A 27,506-nucleotide genomic window follows, 5' to 3' on the forward strand; every position below is an offset into this window, starting at 1 on the left:
AATTTGGATGAATTTGATCCTTTTATTTTTACCAATTGTAAGGAAAACTGGTTCACCAGTAAAGTTATTCTGTAACAATATGACAATGTCATATGAGAAATTTTGGTGGTATATTTCGAAACAGGACAGCATTAAAGGCCAGTAAGCATCAAATTGCTATTGAAAATGGCTCACTGATGCTTTTAGTAATTAATATGAATCGCATTTTCGAATAGTTTTCCCGAATTTACCACATAAAAATTCTAATTTTCGTCATATGACAATGTCATACGGTTACAGAATTCCCCTGATCTTGGAAACCTAATAAAATTTGTTGTTATTTAGAATTTCAGGACTTTTGAAAAATTGATTAAATCTTCAGTCTGAAACTCGTCTAACGTACGTACTACAGTTTTAAATATAAAGAATTTCATGATTAACAGATAATTCCTTGATTATTCCTACACTAAGAAAAAAACGGGAGTGCGATTAACTTTTTTTCCTCATAACCTTAACACTTTTTAGGTGTAAAAATAAATTAACATTCTTTAATGTTAATTTTACACCTTTTTAAGGATAAAATTAACATGAAAAAGGGTAACTCTAACCTTTAAAACCCCTATAAAACATAATATTTACACCTACTTCGGATGAATACTGCAGGGTAAAATAAACATTTCCGGAATGTTATTTTAAATTTTTCGGATTTCTCTCAGTGTATAATTTTATCTACACGAAAATTTGGTTTTCCTAAACTCAGTTTCTAATTTCAAAAGTTTCTGAAACTCGAACGACTTACGATTTCCATTTTGGAAATTCATAACTAACTTGAGTTATATGGAATGAGTTACTACACATTAGATTACGATAATCTGTAAACAATTTTTGAAACTGTTCTCAATTGAATCAGAGAATTTTTGTTGTTTATGTTGTTAATCTGCAGATTAAACTAAAATTCTCTCTAAATTTAAATTTCAAACCTCCTTTATTTTAAATATTTTTAATGTTTAAATATATTATCTTAAAAATCAAATATTTTATTTACTGATCAAAGTCGAAAATACAGCTTCAAAAATTTTGATTTGTTTTTTTTTAATATAAATAATTTACAATGCAAACACGAGAAACTCAAAAAGATAGTGATAACCAATCACATATGGTGACTATCAGTAAAACATTTATGTTAAAATAAAACCTGAACATATAAGGAACATAATTAAAACAGTACTTCACAAAAAGAATATTAAATAAATTTTTATTTATTTAAGAAAAGACTTTTAAAATCTGAAAATTATTTTGTTTTTTTTACACATTTATGTGAACTATTTACCTGAATATTTTATATAGGAGAAACTGGGCACCACCAAACACGGGGTAGCACCAAACACTAATTTTTATTTCTAAACTACTTGGACTATCTCGACCATTTCTTCGGTGGACAAGCACCCCTATAATGCCTATAAATTTCTATAAGTCCTGTCTTCGGAAATCAAATATCTGATTAAAGAATCGCAGTGTTTGGTGGTACCCCGTGTTTGGTGGTGCCCCAGTTTCCCCTTGTTAAATATATCATAATTCGTATCGGAATACTTTGTCCATGTGTAGACCACACAGAAGCGCCTTCCTCGTAATTTGGATATATTTCTGCCGTGCCTTCAAAATTTTTTGAGCACTTTGAGCAGAGGCGGTGCATTTTATTACGTTTTATCACAATGAAAATGTCTTTTTCTGGACAATCAGTTACTCGCACCATGCGGAACTTGAACTCACAACTTTGAGGGTCGAGTCAGAGATCTCATCCGCCAAAAACTCAACGGTCTTGCCTATTGCGTCACTGAGATTCCCTATAATTAAACGGTATTTCCTCTATTTCGAAAAGAGTTGTTCATTGTTTCATATAAAATGTATTAGCAAACGTACGACTTTTGTCGGAACGGAGGGAGTATGATTAAAAAAAAAATCTAAAAATGATCTTAAGCTTAGTTCTCATGACATAAAGTTCTATGTCATTTAGAATTTTTGCATACTTAAAATGCTAATAGAATAACTGACGAAGAATATGTGCATTGGGTGCAGTGCAACAGGGAGATCCCTCCGTCCGAATGCGTCAAGGATGTTGATCCTTTTAACGACAAACAACAACGTCTGAAGTCATCAACATCCCTGACGCACCCGAAAGGAGATCATCTCCCTATTGCCTTGCACATTCTTTAATTGGTTCTCAACTGTTCCAAATTGCTTTAATTTTCCGTTGCAAGGGATCAGATTTGAAATTGTCAACTCAAGTAGTATCTATATGTAACAAACATATTTCAGTTATAATACTTCCCAAAAGATTTAAGAACTCAAAATTCCTGCGCTTTCACCAGGATGAGAAGCAATTTTGAACAGTTAGATAATGAATTGAAAATTAAAACTTAAAAATGCAATATTGCATCATGTAAATGTTACATTGTGGATTTGTAAGAATTTTACTACCTTAACAAAGAACATTTTTAGATTGATTAAACGAGGTAGTATTCAGGAGATAATAGTTCTAAAACCTTAAAGAAAATGACGCAAAAAAATCTTTATATGGATATTATGTAGCGTTAGGAAAAGCTTGTTAATATATTTTAAATATTCCATTGCGCAGTATGGCAAAAAAAGCGAATTTACGATAATTATGTCAAAAAGAAGCAATAAAATTGAGTAATATTCAACTAAATTAACATACAATAATAAAATAGTTTGTATACCTATTTAAGCTATATTTATCACAACTTCTTTCGCCGCAGACCAAAAAATAATAAAGAAAATCCAGCATAAAAAATAGGAGTATTTTTTAACTTAAAGTTATTGAAATTATATCAGAATGCACTTGTGAACTTCTGGATAATAATGCCATAATGACATTAAGTTTTGCAGTAAGAATTTGTGGAATGTTTTGCTTATTCTTTTTGGGGTTCAGACATAGCAAAAGAATCTTCGTATTTTTGACATTTGTGAATGAAAGGATTAAATATTTTAACATAGGGAAGGTGTATCAAACTTCGACAATGGAGTACTTAGGCATAAGATTCAAAATTCTAAGTTTGAAATGTAATATTCTTATTACATATTGAAATTTATTGTTTTTTCAGGAGTGTTGTTTGGCACCCTGAAAAGTAGTTTATTTATCTTAGTCCTAAAATATTTAAAAAATAATAAGAATATAGACATTGCTTTGGATAGTATACCGGCCACTTTGAATGGAATTTAGGTCACCTTGTTTGTGATAACCTTGTCTGAAGCAACGGATAGAAAATTTCGAAACGTCATTAGGAACAAGTTTAATATTTAATTTAATATACTTTTGACCTACAAACCCTGAAATCTTTTATGTGTAATTTATGAAAACCTACGCGGAAATTTGGGATGCCAAGTTTAACTTTTCGGGAACTTATTATCCCAAATTTCCGCGTAGGTTTTCATAGCTACCTGCCCTTCCTGAACTCCTCCAAGGCACTTTCCACATCGTCTTTTTCATAGAAGCGTTAAGAATTGTAGAACCTATAGGGAAATGTTGGTGTGTTTCGCACAAAGTGAACCTTCAAACAACGCAAATTTTCTCTTTGTTTGCAAAGAGCTAGTTCGTCATTTTTTAGTCATAAGATAGATTATTATTAAACTCATGAAACGATATGAGAAATAGTAAGTCAACGCTTGGAAAACAAAGAGAAAATTTGCTTTGTTTGAAGATTCACTCTGTGCAAACCATGCCTACATTCCCCAAAATTGAAAAGAAACTAAAATAAATAAGAAATTTAGCAGGAAATAGACGGAGACACTGAACCTTTCTTGATTTTCACAATTTTATTCTCTACGACGTTTCGAGGATGGATGTCCTCTTCATCAGGTATCGAATATGGCAGGGAAAATCACGTACAGGTGGGAGTTGTTACACTGCACTTGAACTTTGATCACAATTTGATCTGTGATGTTCACCATTCGACTGACCGACACAGAATCGGTCGGTTCTGTGTCGGTCAGTCGAATGGTGAACATCACAGATCAAATTGTGATCAAAGTTCAAGTGCAGTGTAACAACTCCCACCTGTACGTGATTTTCCCTGCCATATTCGATACCTGATGAAGAGGACATCCATCCTCGAAACGTCGTAGAGAATAAAATTGTGAAAATCAAGTAAGAAATTTAGGAAAACAAGAGATGATGCCGAAATAGTAAACATTACCTCCATGGATAGATGTTCTCAAAATTTGATTTTTTTTCACAAAATACTAATTCACTAAAATTAATCAATTTTCAAACACTACGTACTTCATCAAAAAAGACATTACTGCTATCAGCACAAGTCATCTGTTACATATTCGTAAGACTCTTCACAAAATGAAGTTTCTATATCAAAATTTTAATTCAAATTGCACCCGACATTTAATGATTATTGCAAATAGATTCTAAAAGAATAAATATTTAAAGGAAAATAAAAATCATTGACTATACGAAGATCGAATCAATTTTTTTTAATAATTTAGTTGCTTGGTCGAAGTTACACTCAAAGTGTCCGAAATTTAAAGCCATGCGAAATTTGGCACAGTTCCCTAATTAGTGTAAAAATTTAGAATTGAAATAAAATCAAATCTGAGAATTCTGAGCAAGGAGTACTGAACCTTAAAAAACTTATACAACAATTCATAAAATTTTACCTCGGCATAAAGTTTTATAAGGTATTTAAATAATTCAATCTTGAACACGACACTAATCTTCCTAAAATGTTCCAATGAACTTTGTAAGCTTCCGGGTTATTTCTTTTCATAAACAGGGAAATTCTCATGAGATACTGTCTTCTTGATGCCATCTCAATTCATCTTATATACCTCGTCATTCATTCTTTATTTAAATGTTTATGATGACTTAAGCTCCTTCCGCAAAAGCTCATTTACCATTTAGTACCCAGCAAGAGCAGAATTTCCCACGTTAAAAAAGTCCATTCCACGACATTAAAAAGCGCGTGTCAGTCACAAAAGATGCTAAAAAATCTTTTATTGCTCCCACTGGATTATTGTGCAATGAAAAGCTCGGCCGAAAGCTCAACAAAATGACGCAACGTTCGAAACTTTCTCATTTTCCTCCTTCGAGGCATTTTCATTCCCACACATTCTCTTTCACATGGAAAAGGATGAGGGCAGAGGAAGGGAGGAAAGGGGAAGAAAAACAGGAAAATGGTGCGGGAATTTCAAGTGAATTTTCCATAGCACGCAATGGGAAAATTCGCAAGTGAAAATAAATCAAGCTCCTTTTCCCGAAGAAAGAGGAGATCCATTGTAATGCAAAATTGTGAAACAATATTTTCACTTACTTTTTTTCTGTAGGGGGGGAGGAGGCAGGAATCTCAGGCTGGAGGCATATTCAGTGTTATTCTATCGCGGATTCTTTGGCTTAAAAAACACGAGAAATGTCGAATGAGTTTTGAAGAGAGCAAAAAAAAAAGTTACTGAAGGAGAACCAGAAGAGACAGGGACAGAGGATATGATGGGAAATTAGCATAAAGCCTCAGTGAAATGGTATAAGAACAAACCTGATTATGTTTCTTTTATTCCTTTCCTCTTTTCCAACTTAGCATTATTGCTTCAAGAGCTATACAACATCCATTTCCATCACATTTCGAAAAAGGCAATTCTTGCAATTTTCCAATAAAGACGACAAAATTATGAAATTCAATCGGTTTCGCAAGACGCCGATTGGCTTTAAAGTTGTGAGAAAACTTCAGTTACAGATAAAACTACATGAAGTTGACATAAAATTCCGATATTTACATCCACCCCAGCAATATTTTCCTATATTATGATGGTAACTTTTCCTCGGCTTTCTCTACCATGTAGAACTTCCGCCTCAGACATTTTGTGCAACAAATTTTCTATGGAAAATTTCCCAAGATACTTTCTACGGAAATTTAAGACTGTTTTCCCGGATATTTTGAAAATGATACTAGTACTTTCCAAAATGTAATCAGCAATTCTCAATTGGTTTCCTATAGAAAAAAAAACAATCCAAATGGATTTATTGATAAAATTATGCGGTTTAGGGCAGAATCAGATTGACAGTCTAATGCTCACAGTAATTCGTTAATTTACGCATTTTCATTGTAATTCTCACGCAAATTCTCAATTACCGTATTACCATATCTCATACTCGGTGGTACTGTGAAAATAATATAAGAAAATTGAAGAAATAAAAAGAAAATGCGATAAACGATGAGCAAAACAACTGTGGATAGTTATTTTTTGCACATTGTTTATCGCATTCTCGTTATATTTTTTCAATTTTCTTATATTATTTTCACCTAGTGCCTCCGAGTGAGATAAGGTAATACTGTAATCGAGAATTTGCCTAAGAATTGCAATGAAAATGCGTAAATTAACGAAATCCGGTGAGGTTTTGATAATGACGGTGAGCATTTTACTGTCAATGTGATTTTGCCTTTGTGTAAAAAATGCATTTGGGTCTGTTAATTTTTACATTCCAATAAAATGCACGATAATTTTTATGGCAGTTCAAACGATAATACAAAAATATATTAATAACATTTGAATTATTCAATGGAATTTATTTCAACAATATGCATTACAATTCACGAAAAATAATATGATTGTTCAATTTAATAATTTACAAAGCATTAATGCAGTTTTAATTTGAAACCCGTGAAATCAGAGTTTATGATCACTTCCCCTCTTTGATTAAAAATTTGTATACAATCTTCTTTGTGTTATTCTGATGTGAATAATTATTTTTGGGCAATAATTTATCAATAGGATCAGTAAAAACTTCGAAATGGTCAATAAAAAATTTTATTTTGACCAGTGGATAGTGCAAAATTTGCAAAACTTGAGATGCAGAGGAGTTTTGCTTTTATTTTTTTTATTTTTTTTATTTGCTCCTCTCCGTGAATATATTTTTTTTAATTATTAAAAATTTATTATTTCTATTTCGATTATTATCTAATACACAAATTAAATTTTTAGTAAAATACTCACTGAAACATCAGAGCTTTTTCTCCAAAATTAATAATAATAATAATAATAATAACTTTTTTGGTTATAAATTTCAAGAAACAGTAAGAGAACTTGGGGCCATGTAAGATAAAATATGACGAGTTAGAAATTTCAAAAGTCGTTATCTTTCATGACAAACGACACCGTGTGTTTCAAATTACAAGATCGATAGCACTTATGAAGTTTTCTAAACACAAAAAGTTTTAAAGCGTTCGAGCAAAAAAAACAATAGAAAGTTAAATTTCTTTTGAAATTTTGAAACTTCGTGAGAAAAATACCTGTCCAAAATAAGGAGTATCACCTCACTGGTGAATGTCTTAGAAAATTTTCCATTTTTCTCACGAAAAATCTAATTCACAAGGCAAATCTCACTTCAGGTCAAATTTACAAATCACCACTAACGTGAATCAATACAATATTCAATGAATATTTAATATATCACTCAAAAAATAAAGCGAAGAAACATTGTTAGTACTTCACCACAGCTAAATAAGACTGAAGTAAACACAAAGTTCTGTCATATTTCTCGTAAGCAATTGCTCACACTGAATTTTCAACAAAGCAGTTTTAACTCAAATCCTATTCAGAATTTAACGTATTTAGTGTTAAAATCTTCCAAAAAGAACAAATATTTAGATAGAATTCATTATTCATTAAATATGGGAATAAAAATCCATAATTTTAATCAATTTATTTTTAGTGTCCAATTTCATCCGCAAAGTGTCCAATCTAAGAAACTGTCCAAAATTATGAGCCCTTACCCTAAGGAGTTACGTGGATCAAAAACTACAACAATTAAAGCATATTTTCTGAAAATTTCATTGAAAAATTCAGCTAATAAGATCTGACGTTCGAATTCTAAAAAACTAACTTTTCAAAGAAACATCACCCTAATAAATTTATCTGAAATTGAAAAGCTAAATATTTCCTATTAAAAAAGATTAAATAAAAAATTTAAATTTAAATTTAAAAAAATAAATTAAAATATAATATTGAGTTTTGGGAGAGTTCTATACAAAAAATCGCAATTCTCGGGGCATCTTACACTTATGCTTTGTTTTGTAAAATAACTTGTTATCAGTGAAACTTAAAGGTCCTTCGTTCAAATACGAGTTCAACCTTGAGTATAACTCATCTGTTAATAAAAAATATTTTTTTATTTTGATTTCAGATGAACCTGTTCTCAGAAATATTGTCCATTTAAAATTATGTTTTTTTTCAAAAAAAATCCGAAACTTATATTTTAATGGCTGAATTTAAAAAAAAATAAATGATAATTTCTAAAAATGAAATTCAAGTAGAAGGTTGTAGGAATCTATAGAATATGTATCAAATCTCCTGTAAGGGGAAGGTAGGGCTATATTGATATACGATTTTTTTCTCATATTTCTAAAGGAAACTGGGTTTTAACGAAATGTAATTTAGGTATATAAAACAAGTGTGGACCTAAATTAAATCATGGTAAGGCTCATGTTCCTTTAGAAATATGTCAAAAAATTATATATCTGTGTAGTCCCACTGCTGAAAGTAGCCACATCTCCCTCTATTTGCTATATAGTAAATATTTAAAATCAAAAGAGAGAATACACCGTGGTTAATACACTGAATCACACTCTGTTGGCTTTTCGAAGGTTAGATGTACGACGTTTCACTGATTTTGTTTATCGGTTTCATTTTCATTGTTGATTTCCAGTTAACAAAAAGCATCTAGACCTTAATTAAAGAGTTAAGCCGTCCGATAGTCTTACCACATTACGAGAAATTTTCGTCAAATCAAAGTATTTTTAACTAAATCGCTGCAGTATGTCCATATAAATTTGTCACAGTTTGTAGAGACCGGCGATAGTGATTAATAAAATGAGTGTATAAAGAAAATTATCAAATAATATACAGAAATAAAGCAAAACATAAAAAATAAAAGAATAATAAATGGACTTTAAATTCTTTGTTGAGACTTACACGGTGATTTCACTGCTGATAATATTCTAAATGCGACATTTACCACATTTACATTATTCTTTTTACTGATCTAAAAGCCACATAGGGGAAAGTACTCTCCCTTTGAACGTTCATACCTTCGAGTAATGTGATTTTTTCTACTTTTCTTAAGAGATTTATACATGATTATCATATAATTATCAATAATAATTAATAATAAGCTAACTAATATTTAAAAAATATCTTTAAGTCTCTTAGGAAAACTTAAAGAAAATTCACATTATTCGAAGGCATGAACGTTCGAAGGGAGAGTACTTTCCCCTACATAATAAATTGTATTTAGATTTTCCAGCGCATTCAAAAGACAAAATATTTATTTAAAAATTTTAAATAAATTAAGATAAGACAATAAATACTTCTATTAAACACTTTATTATTTTTTTTAACACGTACAATTATAAATATTTAAATTTTATATAAAGTTTTCAAAGAGATATTTGAAATTATTAATTATGCTTCCTATTCAAAAAAGAAAGAATTTTTAAGAACAGTACCAATATTACATAAATTGTTACATGATATTTATCGTATCTATCAATGTCAGGCAATAAAATTTTATGGTGAATTCACGGTCTATAAGTTTCTACTATACCCCATAAAATTTTAATGAATGATACTAAACTAAGCTAAAGTTTCTTAAGGGGTTTTGTGGGTCAAAAAGCCTGAAAAATAACATATTTTCTCTAAATATCTTTTCGACATTGAAAATTTTATTTAATTTAAATTCTTAAGGATATAAAAGTACAACATTTGAACTATATTTTCTAGAATTTCTGAAATTTTCATTTGACAATCTTTAAGATTCAACCGTTGGAACTTGATTTTCGGAGATTTATATTGAAAAACATGCTTTTGTCAAGCTTCGGACCCTTCGGACAATTCAATTTTATCTCTATGTGCCTTATGGATTTCGCTCATAGCTATTTTCTGAAAATTTGAGACATTAGACTAGCTATTAAAATATTATATTATAATAGACCAAATCCCCATATAAAAAAAACAACTTGCCGGGGGGTTGACCAAATCCATTTACAACCGATTTAAAACACTTGAATAGTTCGAAGCATAAATTGTTCGAAGGTAGCGCGCTTTTCCCAATGGCAATATTAATAGCCAGTTTTAAGTCACACATTTCCAAAAAAAAAGTATACATATTCATTAAAAAGTGAGGAGGTAATTTGTGTAGCTTAGTTCAATAGAAAATGTTGACTTGTGGGGGGGGGGTCACAGAAGACCGGAGGTCAATATCTCTTGCCGTTTGGTAGCTAGGAAAGTGAGAAGTTGAAAAAAGTCGATTGTGGAAACTGTTCTCTCTTGCAGTTCGAGCAGTTAAAAAACATGGGAGAAAATACGAAAAATATGTTCGAAACCTTGGTATGTACGAAGTCTGTAAGCCTTCCTCTACAGTTTTCCAAATGTTTCAGTTATTAAAAAAAATGAAATCATTGAATTTATAGGGGAAAGCGCTCTACCTTCGAACAACTGAAGCTTCGATTAATTCTTTTTTTTTTAATTTGTTTTAAATTTTAAATGAATTTGGGCAATTACAATGTTATACTACTACTTAAATAGCTAGTTCGATGCCTCAAAATTCCAGGTAAAAATATGATTTGTTCAAAACTTGAGTCATCCGAAGGTAGCGCGCCTTCTCCTATTTGTGATAGCGAAATTCTCACTTAAATAACTTTGAATATGTTAGCAAACTACCAACATTTTCGCAGTAAAGATTTACTCCATTATTTTCCTTGATCCTAAATCTTCTGTATGAACATGAATGAAATAGTGAATTTCAACGAAGCAAAACCTCTACAATACTAAATCTCCATGAATAAATTTAAACCTGAATTATTTATTTCACATTAAAATTACAAATGATATTTTAAAATATATTCACAGTAAAAGAAAACTAAATAATTCTGAATTTTGATTTTGATTTTAGGTTTCTAGCAATAAATCTTTTCCAGCTGCGTACAAATAATGAATAATGAATGAGAAAAGTCGTATAAATCAGAATGTGATATTGGAATAATTATTCAACTATTGAAGAATAAATTGCAGAAAGTGCTCAGAAAAGTTCTGAAACCAATAAATCATCCCACACGAGAAAAGAATCCTCCTGAACAATTAGTGCGGAGAAAGTGGATTATTTTTTTCTATGGAAATGAACAAATTAATTTTCAACAATTCATTTTGAGAGATATATAACAAAGAAGTGGGCTTAATTTTTGGATAAATCTCGAAAGATCCATTGTAAATGCCTTCTCTGTAATCCTACTTCAAAGTGTTTGAATTCATTTTAGAGAGCTTTTGTTAATATTTAATAATGTGTTGTGTAGTGGAAGTACATTGAAAAGATTTGACTTCAGACTTGCCTGTGAAATTGGTATAAATTCACAGGGAATTAAGGCACAAAAGGAATTGAGTCGCTTTCAAATCCGGAGATTTTCCATTTCCATCCCGCGCCCCAAAAGCTCCCCCATACCATCTCCTTTCCTGAAACCACAGTGAGTGTTGACACTAGGAAGAAAAACATCCCTAAATACTTAACATCAATCTTATCTCTGGTGCTGTCACTGTTTGAGGGACAAAAGCCAGGGAGACGAGTGAAAAAAAAATATGAGAAAAATTTTTATAGACACCGAACGACGCATCCCAAAATGTCGCACAGCGTCGTAAATAGTTTTCCCAGGGCTCGGGCAGCATCTTGAGGGGGTGGCTGGGGATGGATGGAGGGATTTTGATGTATTAGATGAGAAGCTTTTGCACTGGCAAGACAGATAGAATGGAGATATGAGCGACAAAGTTTTGACAAAGCAAAGTTGCCCAATAATCTTATTTCGTCTCAACGATGTTACACAAAACTTTATCTCGTTCCTTACTAAAGAACCATTCAGTTCCTTCTGCAACAGTTTGCAAAGTCTTTCAGGCACATGAAATGCTTTCCGATTAGCTGATATCATTTAAAATATGAAAATCCTCAATTGGTGTTGGTCATGGCAAAAATAATTTATAATTGACCATCCAGATGGAAATTATCTCTATTTAATGTGCTCAATTTGAATTTTAAACTTAAGGGGCTATCTGCAGTTAAAAAAATTCTTAATCAAAAATTGTCTATGTAAAATAGATAAATACAGGAATTAGTTTATTCTTATACGGGTATCTATAATGGATAATGCTTGAAATAACATAAAAATTTATTAAATCCATAATAAACTTATGAATTTCAATGATAATGTGGAATAATATTCCATAGAAGAACTTGGCGTTCTTTCAATTCAGATTTCTCTTGTCAGAACCTAGTCCAGTGAATTGAAGGCAATAAATTTCACTGTTGAATAAGATTCAAGCATCCCTTAGATAAGAAATTTTCTTATGATCTAGAAAATATTTAAACCTGTGAAATTCCATTTAAAGCGGCACCTCTACCACTCTGCCCATTGTGTCTCCAGATTTTAAAGGTAATTTATATTTACTAGAATGGAACCGGAATTTGTCGGGGGAATGGAGTCACTCTTGGAAAAACGACAATCCTTCCAATCCTTTCCAAAGCTTTCGGCTCGGTCTCCAAGCCTTTATCAGTGGTCGAATCAATTAGGAACTTCCAGAGTTCTGTCTCTCAATCTGTCTGGGGAAGGTACAGGGTATAACAGAGAATGTCGGGGCACTCTACTAACAAAAACAATTCAATTTTTCTTTTAAACAATTTGGCACAAATTTAAAAATTTTTAAACTCTTTAAATTTGTGCCATATTGTTTAAAAGAAAAATTGAATTGTTTTTGTTAGTAGAGTGTCCCCATATCCTCTGTTATGCCCTGTACCTTCCCCAGACAGATTGAGAGACAAAACTCTGAAAGTTCCTAATTGATTCGACCACTGATGAAGGCTTGGAGACCGAGCCGAAAGCTTTGGAAACGATTGGAAGGATTGTCATTTTTCCAAGAGTGACTCCATTCCCCCGACGAATTCCGGTTCCCTTCTAGTAAATTTCGCTAACGTCGGTTTTTTCAATACAGTAATTTATATTATTATGCCAAAATTTTTCAAATATACTTTTTATTTTGTAATTCCTCGAATAAGTTTTTAATAATTTTTTTACAAGTGGCAGACAAAATCCTGAAAAACCTAAATCGATACCGCCAGAGTCCAGAAAACCGAGGTTCTACAGAGGCATAATCCCGAATCCTTAGGGCCTTGACAGACCCAAGTATTAGCCGAAAGTCGGCTTAGTGTAATTATATTAGAAATAATGGTTAAACTACATTTCCATTGTTTTCCACTAAGTCGTCTCTCGGCTTAAGTCGTAAGTGTGTCTAGGGCATTACGTTCAGTAATACCCTTCCCGATGTGTGATTTGCGATTTGGTATCGATTCGAAGGTATATTAGAGAGAACGTACCCAAAAATACGTTGTAAGTTTGAAAATTTAAACGACCAGTGGCACCTGGCACAAACCATCAAATGTACAAATTCATGAGTAAGACATTTATTTCAATAAAATCGAAATTAATTTTGCCATTCTGATTCTCCACAAAACTGCAGAAAAAATCATTTCTAGCAAAAAACGTTTATGCATTGTTGTTGAAGTTGTTGACGATTGAAGCAGGGGCCCATCAAGCCTAATAAAAAGTGAAGATATTTTTCACTTTTCCTTGTAAAAATTTTGCAGATATTGCATCGCGACTTAAACAAATTTGCTCGTAGTTCTTGTATTATTTCGGCGCACATTTTAAAATATGTATTTTTAGATAGCTTTGAATGCACGATTTCGAAATATATCAGACTGATAAGTGAATTCTCTTTAGGAAAAAAACTTGCCAATAGACTTCAGTGCCTCTATGCAAAAACATATGGAAAAATGAATGTCGAGAGGCCCCTGATTGAAATGTATCAAGAATACCGAAAATTCAAAATGGAAGAACGGACAGCACTAAATCAGCGAATATGAGAACTTGTACTTCAAACCATTGTTTTTTAGAACATATGTCTATTTTAAGCAATCTATATACAGTGTTGTTGTATAATAAGCTCATTTTTTGGTGATTTCTACTGGCATATGTGTTGATCCTCAAGTGAACAATCCTTAGAATAATAAAAAGGGATCCGAAGGTCTTGCCTTCGCTGAAGCACGGCCTGAAAACCATCAGATCGGCCGCCTCTATTTTTGTATTCTCGGCAATTGTAGCCCCAAATGACGGATTCCTGATGCACAGCCTCAATTAATTCGGCCACCATCTCATTTGACCACGAAATCCTAGAAGTTTATAAAGGAATATAAAATGTAGTTCGAACACATTTTTGTTGATCTTTTTTCTTACTTATCCTCTGCACCTATCTTTAGTGCAATCTAGTGCGCGATAAATAGTAGGTATTAGCACTACTTTTTATCACAATTTAATCACGAATAAATTGGTGAGAAAATTGTGGCGCAGAAACTACCAGAATGGCTGCAATAAAGTAGTATCTGATCAAAATTTAATGAGCAAGTTCATAAAATTTTGCTCATAAATTTGCTCAATTCTCATTAATTTGCTCATTAATTATCAACTGAATTTATACTATTTTAATCTATTCTAAGCAATTTTTGTGAGTCGAGTCCACTTTTTATCACAAAATGAATCGATTTCTAAAAGCTCTTGACGAAAATTGCACATTAGGACACATATCAGCAACAATAAATATGAATCACATTAAAATTTTAATGTGAAACTTTCGAGTGTGATATCACGGTAAAGGCCTCTACACTTTGGGAGCAATTTTCGTCAAAAATTGCATTTTTGACAGAATTTTGGCGTTTCCGCCTACAGCAGCGCAGACGATTTCTTTCAGAAAAGCAATTTTTGACGAAAATTATTCCCAATGTGTAGAGGTCATAAGACTCGGCAGTTTTCTTTTAGCCATTATGTGCGTTCTCCAAGTGAGATGCCTTTCTAGATGAATTCCTAAATATTTGGTCCCGTCACTTTTGGGGTCTTGGTGCTATTCAGCCTAATTGGAGGACAGTTACCACGTCTCAGTGTGAAGGTAACATCCACAGACTTCGTTTCATTTTAATCTGCCACATGGAGAACCACTTCTCTAGTTCAGTGATTGCTTCCTTAAGCATTTATGACGCTATCTTCGCTGTGTCTCCAATTAGCATGAGAACCGTGTCGTCCATCTAGGTGCCTACAAAGACGGAATCCGGCGTTGGGAGGTCGGAAGTAGTGTCCAATCAGTGTATAGCAGATATAACAGAGGTCCCAATAAACTGCCCTGTGGGACGCCAGAGGATACAGGAAGCAAATCTGATTGAGTACTGCCATGTCTGACGTAGAAAGTTCTATCTGTATCTGGATATTAAGATTGAAGCACAGCTTGCTCGCAGGATTTTATCAGTTTGTATGATAGACCTTCATACCAGATTTTGTCAAAGGCTTGGCTCGTATTAACAAAGGTCGTGGAGCAGTATTGTTGTCTCTGGAAGCCGTGATGCATTTCGTTCACAAGTCTGTGCACCTGCTCAATATTTCCATGTCCCTCACGATATCCGAATTGATCGATTTCATGTCACTGATCTAGGGTATTCCGGAAGGCATTCCAGTCTGTTTTCGAGTTGTACAGTGTAGGTCTAGGAATTTTTGCCACCTATGTGAAAAGATCAACAATCACGGCGTGCGATAAGAGGTGAGGTCCAGTGAGGACTGGGATCTATAGAGATTTAACTCACGGGTGACCCCAAAAGTCGAATAACTTTAAACCGTGTTTCTGAATAAGTGCGACTCCGCAAAATGATTTAAAAACTGGACACAATTCTCTGGTTTTTAAAATAAAGGTGCGACGAATCACATTTATTGAGAAACAGGAAAAAATAGTAATTACAAAGCTAGGGATCGTACGAGCATGGATACTTTCCCCCAGGGGAATGACGTTTCCTATGTTTCCCATACGTTTCTAACGTGCCGAAAAAATTTTGAGTTTGTTAGCTGGCTTTCTGTCGTTGAAGAATGAATTAGCAAAAACTATAAATACAAAATAAAAACCAACTTAATAGTGAATAGGCAACTCAAAACCCCAAATTGGAAACCTACGTAGTTTTGGAGATATATCGTGAAATGTGTACGAAAACAGGAGATCGTTTACACTGAAACCGGTCGCATTTTTCAGAGCTAATGTCACTCCCTGCTTTCCCCTATAAAATTATATTCCAAAATCTCTTCAGAAGAACTCTAATTTTCAAGATGAACAACCCCTTGATTAAGCAAGTTCCACACTGCTGCAAAAATATGATTCAGCTTGTGCATCTTCAATTCCCATAATTCATCTCTGGATCATCTCGTTTTCTATCCTTTGGCTTCCAACTTCTTCCCCATTTCTCGAGTGTCTTTATCTCCGGGAAGCTCCCCCAAGACATCGCCCAGGAAGATGAAATAAATTGCGATCGTTGGACTGTGGCTTTCATCTTCTCATCCACCCATCGAGTTCCTATCTCTCAATAGAGATAGGGGCCATATGAAGCATGGGCAGACCATGAGATGACTTTCTGCATAAAGTGAGATAAAGAGGGAAAATTTTTAGAGCCTCATTTCCTCTTTCTGCAGCATTTTGAGCCTTAACATCCTAGAGTCCATGTAATTTATTGGAAGAGTGAGAGAAGCTTTTTCTGGGGCTTTACCTCTTGCCAAATTCAGGACTCTCAATATCACTCAATCCCATCTCCATGTTCCTGGAAAGTGACATGGAAGCAAAAAAAAGCCTTATGGGAGTGGGTGGATGGGCTGTGGGATGTAGAGTTTGGTCAATGATGTGAATTTGCAGCAAGTTGGGGCTGCTGCATATGCATGGAAAGGCACTTCTTCGACACTCGTGAGTGGCTGTGAGTGATATATTGAATGCACTTTTCACATGGTTAGAGCTTTTTGAAGCTCGAAGCCACTCTTTTCACGCTTCAATTATTGATTTGTCACGCGCGTCTCGAGGATCTCCTAGCCATGGATTTTCCTTTCACACCACACTACTATATTTTCCAGCCTAGCCCCATTTTTCACTGCACCTGCAGAGCCTTAACTCCTTTAGTGCATACAGCAGAAAAAAATATGCCAGCAAGCAGCAGATTTTTCCTTCAATGTTTTTTCTTCTCGAAAAAATATTTTTCCTCCGGGTGAAAAATTATTTTTAATCATAGTGAAAATTCATTTTCCCAGCTTTCACTCTTTTTGCTGTTTTCTTTTTCCTCATCCACCCTAAAAGCAGCAAACAGCCAGAGTTTTAATCTTACGTCATTGTATGTATTTTTATATCAACTCCTAACTGTGGAAAAAGCAAAGAGATTCGCTTAGTTAGAGTTAAGCTTCAAAATTTATTTATTTTTTTTGCAGCACTTTATATTCCTAGAATATATTTGCTAGTTTTGCACAAAAGTTTGTGAAATATTTTCGAGGATTTAAGAGCTTCTGTCCAACTATTAAAAACACAGAATACATGACAGTGTCATGTTTGTGGAAGAATTGTGATGGTAATAAGAATTTTATTTTCAAAGCGTATAGGATTGTGGAAACATTAAAACACATTCAAATGCTTTTGAAGGTTTTCACTTTGGTACAAATTTAAAAATTTACAAAATGAAAAGAATTAAAATCAACATATTTAATTAAAAATAAATAAATACATTTTAGAGATTAGGATAATTAGTGTAAATATTTTAATTTAATTTTGTGAGTCTGACATTTTGATAAAATAGCACAACCTTGTGTAGAGCGCACGGACCATACAAAGATTGTTAATTCATTCGCTGACCGAACCCACTATGCCACTCATTCATACTGTGATATGGCAAATTCTCTTTTTCATATGCAGCTATTTGAAGCGAGCTCCTTTACTCTGCTCGCAGAGCCGTTAGAGAAAATTTATTTAGACAAAAATCTAGTATATTTATCCCTCCACAGGGATCAGTAATTTCCAAAAGAGGAACAGGCCCAACTTTTAAGTTATTTCGCGTAACGGTTGCAAAAGCAGAGAAATTCCCATACGTGCTTGCACGTAAAAGTACGCTTTAACTTCAACTCTATAGGCCACATGCCAGGGTGGTGTGTAATATACTTATGACATGATCAAACCCTCATCGTTAGGCGGGTTCTAAAGGCTGCTGAAGATTTTGTTATATAGGTTTTAGACTGGAGGTTTGTCTAGTTCCGTAAGTCTCGATATCCTTAATTACAAAATATTTCCAGATTTTTTTAAAATCTAGTAGAAGTTTTTTTAATCTAATCCTAAACCAAAAATTTTGAAGTCATCTTGCCTAAGAAGGGGACTTAGATTAAAATTTCAAAACCCAAAATCCCGAAAACCTAAGTACCAATAGTGCCAAAATCTCGAGTGGGTCGAAATTCAGAAAGCCAAAATCCCGAATGACAAATCCCGTAGAGGCTGAAATCTTTAACGCTACAATCATAAAAGCGAAAATCCAGAAATACCGAATGGGTCGAAATCCAGGGAGCCACAATCTCGAAAATCCAAAATACCAAAAATCCAGAATCCCGAATGGCAAATCCCGAAAAGACTAAAATTTCAAACGCCAAAATCTCAAATATTAAATTCCAAAATTCAAACTCCCAAAAGGATCAAAATCCCGAATGCCAAAAGCTTAAAAATCAAAATCCCGAATGGTTTGAAATCCCGGTAATTTAAAATCCCAAAAGCTAAAATTGGGGCTTCGGCTTTACGAGATTTTGGTTTTCCGGATTTTGAACCATTAGGGATTTTGTCTCTTTTGGATTTTTCCATTTCAAGATTTTGGTGTGCAGGATATTGGCTTTGGAGATTTTAACTTTCCGAATTGTGGCTTTTCGGGATTTTGCTGTTCGGGATTTTGAATTTCGGGTTTTGACTTTTAGGGTTTTGACCCATTCGAGATTTTGTCTCTGGCGTCTACACATTAGTAGATTTTTTTTTTTAAAAATGTCGTCTTTAAAGAAAATTTCCCCTATCATTGTACGCAGAAACGTCAGAATTTAAAAAAAAGACATTTTTTAAAAAAATTCTACTAGTAGTGTGTAGACGCCAATGGATTTTGGCTTTTCGAGAATTTGGTGTTCGGGATTTAGGATTTCGAGATTTTGGTTTTATGTATTTTGGCCGACATCGCTTTGGACGGTTAAGTCATTTGGCTAAATGTTAATCGTCAGGTATAAGCGTTCAATAAGTGGACATCATTCATCGCAGACAGCGCACTGTTCACTTCGAGGAAGTTGTATGATAAGTGACATCTTTAGGGTCCAATTTGGCCTCTAGAACTTGTCATATTATTTAGGTGAACCTCATCAGGACTAACACTTGTTTTTCCATCCAAAGAATTTGAAGCTAAATAATATGAAAGGGACAGATAATCCTAACCGGCTTATGTAGGTGAGATTCTTAACGTGAGCTAACTCGGAGTGCATGCAAATTCGATTTAGAGCTGAAGTTGGGAGACGCCATTCAGTTATCTTGAATAAAATTCGTGAAATTATACAAATTTTGTATTTAAACCAAAATATCAAGGATTTGGATGAACCGACAGAAAAGTGTTATATGGGTGAAATGTAGACCAGAATGTTCTCTATAATTTTCCCGTAGAACTTGAACTCATCGATTACTCAGAAGCCAAGAGAAGCGAGGTTTTTTGTTTCTTAACTCGTTTTTTCATCCAGAGTGCCCCAAGTAGTCATTTGTTGAACTTCAACTATATCAAAGAATTGTTGTATTCTGTGGGACTTTCCATTTAAAACCCTATTTTAAGTGTCTTGGTGGAGTAGAGGCAGTCAAATTGGCATCTAAGTGATTTCAAAGCGTTATTATTGGAAAAATCAATTTTTTCACACTTAAACGGCAAAATCGGAGTGATAGCGTAGTCTGACCGGAAAATGATGTATGGACGAAATGTAGAGACAAATGTCCTCTACAATTATGTCGAAGTAATCATCAAAATCGGTTCAGCGACAGTCGAGATAATTGAGGTTATGTGATATTGAAATTCGTTTTTTGACTGTGGCGCCCCTGGTGTTGGTCCCACGAAGTTCAAATATTCTAGAAAGTTGTAGTATTTGGTGAGATCTTTCGTTTAAGCCCTCATTCATCAAAATCGGTCACATAGAACCGGAGATATGATTTTTTAAATTTTGTGAACTTTGACCCCTCATATCTCCGGTTCTATTGAAACCACAGCGCACATACGCACCATTTTGGAAACGTCCTAGACTGGACTACAACATACTAAAATTTCATTAACTTGCACAATGCCGTTTTTGAGAAAAGTGACTTTGAATTTCGATGAATTTTGACGCTATCACAGCGCCACCTGTAGTGACTTTTTGAACTTCCATCTGAAAGTGCTCATCGAGACGAAACCAAAAAGGTAAAATTTATGTCGATATGTTAATTAGAACCGGAGATAGAGGCCGGTCAATGTTCGAACTTTGACCCCTTATAGCTCGGGTCAGGGGTTATGGATCGACTTAAGGTTTTTTTTGTTTGATAGGTATAATCAACGGCTACAACATACTAAAATTTCAGCCCGATTGCATAAGGAATTTTTGAGTTATTTAACTTTTAAGATTTAAAAATTTTCTTTTTAATAATAGCGCCCCTAGCGGTGGTTTTATGAACTTGCGATGTTAGAAGAGGAAGTGGCATTTCACGAGAGCTTTCCAAAAAGCCCTCACTTTTTAAATTCTGACAATTAGAACCGGAGTTATGGCCATTTTAAGAAAATTTTTTTGGACCCTTATAGCTCGGGTCAGGGGGGTCGGGGGACCTTAAGTTTGGTATTGATGGAAAGCTCTAAGGTCCAGCTATAACATACTAAAATTTGAGCCCGCTCGATGCCATAGGGCCGGAGCTATTGAGAAAACAAAAAAAGGGGGGTCTTCAAAATGGCGGAAGGAGGGGTGGGGGGTGGGGGGTCAATGCACCATGTTGCAATTTTCATACGATATTTAACCTTTGCCGAAAATCGCAAGTCGATATCTTTTTTAGTTTAGGAGCTATTAAGCTCCAAAGAGCGGCCGGCCGGCCGGCCGGCCGGGAACGTAACTTAGCCCCCCATATATTCGTGATCAGGAAGTGGCGAAACACATTTTGGCCAAGTTTGAGCGCGATCGGAGGACATGAAATTTTGTTAGGATTATAGTAGGTGAGATTGTTAAGAATCTCACCTAATATTTACTTCGGGCTTTTTAAGATTTCTTTTGTAAGTTCAACCTTGAGATGAACTTTATGTCCTTTATAAATATAATAAATACCCACCATTTAACAAAATTAACAAGCACCAGTAGATTTTTTTAATACAAATTAAATCCACCTTAAATTAAATTGAATTTTGCATAATAAGGGTGGCAGTGAATTAGCCTTTTGGTTAGTAGAATATTACATTTTGGTCAGAAATCTAAATAAATCATGAATTGATCATCATCAATTTAATAAGTATTTTTTGTCAAATTCGCACATTTTATTCACAATTTTTGTACAGTAGTTCAATTACTTGCCATTTATGATAAGGTATTAAACAAAAATAATAGAAGAAATTGATTTACAAATAAGATAAAGGCTGGAACTAGAGAGTCATGATGGGTATACTTCCTCAAATTATGAATTCTTATAGTACTTAAACAATTTCGCAAATTAAAAAATAATTAATAGTTAAAAGTTAGTAATAAATTGCCTACTTATTGTGACTTCGTTGCTAAAATAATTAGTAAATTTACATTTACCCTTTGCTATTATTTATTTAAACGGGAAATTGTCATTGTCCGTTAATAAAATATGTGCTAATCAAATTTAATTTTTATTGTCTGAACTGCATAAAATTCTGCTGCAAATATTGGAGCTGTCAAATATTTAATAAAAATAATTATTTTACGCAAAATGGTGTTTTTGAATAATTTACAAACAGAATATGATGTTTTTATAAATTTTAATAATTAAACAAAAATTGTGTTAAGCTTGAATCAACTTATTGTAGTTGAGATTCTTAATGTGAGCTAAATCGAAACGTTTTCAAATTCGGATTTGAGTCCAATTATAGTGCAATATACCTTTATAAGAAATTGTTTGTTTTCTTTCTATAAAGATATGTGTTACAATCTTAATTAAACAGAGCAGAGTTTAAGAAATTTAGTTGAATAAAATAAAATTCATTCTATTTTCTAATTTAATGTGATTCATTCTATTGAATGCTATAAATTTTCATTCGAACACATATGTATTTTAGAATTAAAGTCAAATATCTGCGACTTGAATCTGATAGAAAATTAACAGGGGTAAAATATAGACTATAATATTTCGAATAATTTTGTACAACTAATATTAACCTTAACAGTTGTTTAAGAGTCATAATATTTTAGATATTTAATTAACAGATGGGGAAGCTTTTAGCCACTGATTTATACATATTCAAGGAAATTTAAAAATTAATTTAGAAAAGTTTGAGCGAGATCGGTGGACACAAAATTTTGCAAGATTAGGGGGAAGTGGGGCAACTTTGAAACTGGGGTACCTTTGAAATTAGGATTTTTCATCTATTTTTAAATAAAATGGAGCATTATTGTGATATAATTTAGCTGCACAAACAGACTGGGAAACTAAATTACATAATGATATCGCTCAGTTCCACTTAAACATAGGAGAAAAATCCCAATTTTAAAGGTACCCCAGTTTCAAAGGTGCCCCACTTCCTCCTATAGATCATATTTGGTGAAAGATTTCAGGTTTCGTACACAATTTAGCTTCGAACACTTTCAATATTCTTTTGATGAATCTGACCTATTTATGGTAATACAGTGGAACCTCGATAGGGTCAATTAATTATTTCCTGGCCTGTTGACTCTGTTGGAGTCCGAAAAAATTAATTAAAATGTGAAATTTTGATAGAAAGGGATATTATTTTATGTTTGAATTAGATTACTGATAAATTTAACACATTAATAGAATATTTTATTTAATTATCCCATAAATAATACATGAACGATTTTACAAAATGTTTTTATTTTTAATGAATATCTTAAGTATAAATTTCTCTCCATGTGGTAATATTGAGATCTACTCACGATGTTTAGATAAGGAAATGGTGTCTTAAAGATTTAAGACAACAAGTTTGGGTTCTTTAAAAAGTTTGAATAAATTTAGAAAAAGTTTCTTCACTACGTTATATTCAAAAAATCTAGCATCCCGCACGTTTTTCCTTTTGTAATTCGAGTTTATAATATTATTCACTTCTAAATTATTGATGGCTCAAAATTCCTTACACTGCGATCAAAAATTCTTAAGAAAAAAGAACTTTCGATTTCGATCGTTTAAAACGCTTAAAATGACAAAAAGAAAATAATTTTGTTGGAAAATGATTACACGGTTAATATACGAATTTTATCATAATATTACCATGTATACTAACATAAATGTTTTTTTTTGTGTTAGAAACGTTACATTGATACACAAAAACACTGGTTTAAATTTCGAAAAAAAATTATAATAAAATCATATAATATTATTAGTAAAATAATAAAAGAAAAGTTGACTCTATCGGAGTCCGTAGAGTAAAAAAATAGCTGTTGACTCTATTGGAGATTGACTCTATCGAGGTCCCACTGTCCAGAGCCAGTCTTAAGTTACACATTTTTTGAAAAATGTGTCAGTTTTATTAAAAAAATTTAAGAAAAATACGAGGTTTGAAAGCTTTTTCCTACCAAAGAATCTCATGCAATATTTAGCAAATTTTTATGATTTAATCGATTTAATAATTACAAGATGGGGGAGGGGCACAACATAAAAAAATCTGGAGACACTTTCCACAATTAGTACAGAATGATTTTATAAATTATAAAGCAATGGGTGAACATATGGTCACAGGATCCTGAAAATATGCCTTGCACTTTCCATAGAATATCTGCAAAAGTTCATGTAACTTTTTCATCAAGATAAAACTCAAGAAAAGTATCTACATAAATATCTAGGAAAATATCCTACTCAAACTATCAGTTAAACTGTAAAGGACAATTTGGAGGCTCTTTTGGGAGCAACTTTATGCCAAAAATACCTCCACGATTTGTGTCACACGTAAAATGTTAAGATGATGTAACTGAAAAGTTGCAATTCTCTCGAGTGTCGTTTAATGGTGCGAAAAGCATGTAAGAATGTGGAACAATTTGTTGACAAAAGAAACCCAAATTGCCACAAAGTTCTTTTACCTTTTCCGTGTCTCCCAAGCTCTCTGTTGCCACTCCTCATCCCAAAAAAGCTCTCCCTGTGAAAGCATTCGTGTAAATTCTGGCCCAAAATATACTCCGAATGGTTCATAAAAGGCAGCAAAATTGGATGAGAAAAAAATGAAAAATAAAATAACACATTGTAGAGGATGTTGTATAGTGTCAAATATGTTGTAGGAAGTCTCTCCCAAAACTTTATCTCCTAATTCGCAAGAGAAGCAAAAGTTGAAGATGGGGAAAAAGTGAGCTTTCAAGTTGATTATGTTAATGCACAATCAACGCTTTCATTGTGGCCGAGAGCAGGTGTTGTTGACTCTTGTGTGGCAAAATTAAATTGTGCTCACATTTCCTCTTTCCCCAGGAACATGGATGTAACAAAAAAAAAAATCCTGGTGCGGGTGACAATGTCAACTTGGTGAGGGTGGCAAAGAGTCTCAAGATCAACATAAATAATATTCCGTGTGAATAATTGTTTTTGTCGTTGGATTTTCACCGTGGTTTTCATTTGTGCAACTCTGTGCGGGTGAGGAACTTTTTCCGTTTCCTGGGCAAAAAAGCTCTCTGGCATGGCTTCTTCAAGGGACAATCTGGCCCATAGAGTTGAGATTAATGGGATGATTGTGTCTCAAGGAGGAAGATGGGAACATATTTTCTGACTTTGCTCCAGGAGCATTGTCAAAATTAAAATTGTCCCTTCTCAACAATGAATATTTCCTCTGTAACTTTCTCTCTGCCTTCGCAGTAATGAGCTCATTTTATTAGAAGATGGACAGTAATTTTCCGTACACGACAAGTCTAAGAGGAAAAAAACCCGTGAGTTATGGAAAAAATGGGGGCGTAAAGCTAATTGAAAATTTTCTTGTCTTTCTGGAAAATGTGAATTTAACCACGAAAATATAAATGAAAAACCAAAAAATTTAGAAGCAATTAAATAATATTCAGAGTTCCTCGTATTTATCAATCGGATAAAAGAAGGTGGGGTAATTCGAGATAATCTGGATTTTTCAAGACTCACTTTTTCACCGTTTACGAACGATGTTCGATCAAGCTAAGTTTAAGTATTTTTCTTGGCATTAGCTATTTAAAAATTTAAAATATATTTCCCATACAATATTTTCTTTATCCTAAAGTCTTAAATTTATAAAATCATGCTAACCCGAAGAACTTCACCCCAGATACATCAAAATCCAAAACAACCACACTTCATGTTAAAAAATATTCCAGTGAAAAGTCATAAACAGAAATTCGGGGCTAAAGGAAACTGCAGCAAAGATGAAAATTCTTAAATAAAATTAAACAAAATAAAATGAAATGACGTCATGCCACTACTTGAATTTACAAATTCTTAAACCTATAAAAACTCCATGTGCGAAACTCGACAATACATATTTGTGATTTAGAACGATAAATAACATAACATGTTAGGGGAGACTGGGGCATTAAGTCACAAAATGAATATTTTATTTTTTTTACGAGCTATTTTGTAAGGAATTACTTTTATTGAGTCGTTTTTTAAATGGTAATTTTGTGAAGATTCTCAAAAATGCTGGGGCAAATAGTATCAAGCATGGGGTAAAATTATCACATTTTGGCACGTTTTAATACGGGTTCCCGTAAATTTAAGAATACCTCTACCTTTGTCTAACAGCGTTTCCTCTATCGAAACGAGAAAAGCGCCTTTTAAGTTATTTTCCAAAGGCTATTTTTGGCAAGAAAATTCTATTAAACCATTCTGAAAAGTCGAAAATAGCAAAATATGCGAGTTGCCGAAAATCGGCAAAAGAGCCGAAAAAATTAATAATACTCACGGCCCAGTGTGTAATGTACTCTGGAGGATAAAAATTCTGACGAGGTTGACTGAATTGAAGATATTAAGTTTAAAAAGAATACAAAACAATTCTTTCTATTATTTTTCTGTTTTGTTTTTGGCACTTAAGTGACATTTGCTCGGCAACTCTTCGGCAGATTTGCTGCGTAAATGTCACTTAAGTGCCACTATAAAAACAAAACAGAAAAATAATAGAAAGAATTGTTTTGTATTCTTTTTAAACTAAATATCTTCAATTCAGTCAAACTAGTCAGAATTTTTATCCTCCAGAGTACATATACTCTGGGCCGTGAGTATTATTAATTTTTTTCGGCTCTTCATCACCATGACTAGCTACAACAACAAGCGGAGACACATCGTCGGTTGCGGCTACCTCTGTCGTATCTGCATTTCTTTTGTGTCAGCAATTCACGCAAGAGGGGACGTCTGTATTGTAGTTGCTCCGAATGCAGATACAAAACAAATGCAAATACGACAGAGGTAGCCGCAACCGACGACATGCCAATGACGTTTCTTTTCGTCGTGAGACAATAGAAATTGCTTAGGTTTTTGTTACTCTTTGCCCCATACATTTTATTAATTTTTTTTAGCCCAAGTGGTGATTTTTAATAAATGAATTTCTAGAGAAAAAAATCTTTAGAAAATGAAAAAAATGCATAGGGGCTTCGTAATCAAAGAATCCAGATCATTTAGGATATATTCACCAGTGTATCGATATTGAAAAATATATAAGTAAAAATTGATGTCAGCTGTAAGGAAAATATTTCAAAAACAGGGCTAAATTTATTTTCTAAATTTCTTGTTCGAATCCTTAGAAACTTACCACATTGAAGAAAGTTTATGGAGCTATCTATGAAAAAAATCTAAGCTGCTACCTTTTTTTTATTTTGGAAGATATGGAATTATTGTAATTTTCTATTTGCAACTTTTTGCCCCAATATCCCCTAATGTGGAAGTATAGTAAAAAATATATAAAGTACTTCCTGGTATGAAAAAAAACGCTTTATTTTGACAAGAATAAAGAATATTTTGAAAAATATTCTTTTCTACTTATGGAAATGTAGGGGGAAGCGCGCCACCTTAATTCAGTTTTTTCTATGTTCCTTGTGGATTTCATCCACAGCTCTTTTCTGGAAATTTAAGGTATTACTAAACACGAATGCCTTGAGACTACAAACACAGGAAAATGTTTTTATTTTAATTTTTAATATCTAAAATTATTTTTGGAAAATATTCGCTTCTAAATGGAATCTTCAGCGAATTGCAGTCTTTTTCCCAGCAACAAGCCCCTTGTAACAAGTAAAGAGCAATTGCTTTTGAAAAATTGAAACATTTTTATCACTTGATGTTTAGAGAGTATGAGCGTGGGTGGAAAAATAATCTTCTTAAAATTACATGAAATGTGCTGTCTTACTTCAACTTTCTTCTCAAACCATTTTCTCAACTCATTAAAT

General features: G+C 33.2%; 1 protein-coding gene across 2 annotated transcripts in view; it reads left to right on the forward strand.

The window, feature by feature from the left end:
- Positions 1–27,506, forward strand: part of LOC129797953 (zwei Ig domain protein zig-8-like) — a 163,621-nt gene that overhangs the window by 1,578 nt on the left and 134,537 nt on the right. The window lies entirely within an intron of this gene.

The sequence above is a fragment of the Phlebotomus papatasi genome, chromosome 1, assembly GCF_024763615.1.
Source record: "Phlebotomus papatasi isolate M1 chromosome 1, Ppap_2.1, whole genome shotgun sequence".
NCBI classification, from domain to species: domain Eukaryota; kingdom Metazoa; phylum Arthropoda; class Insecta; order Diptera; family Psychodidae; genus Phlebotomus; species Phlebotomus papatasi.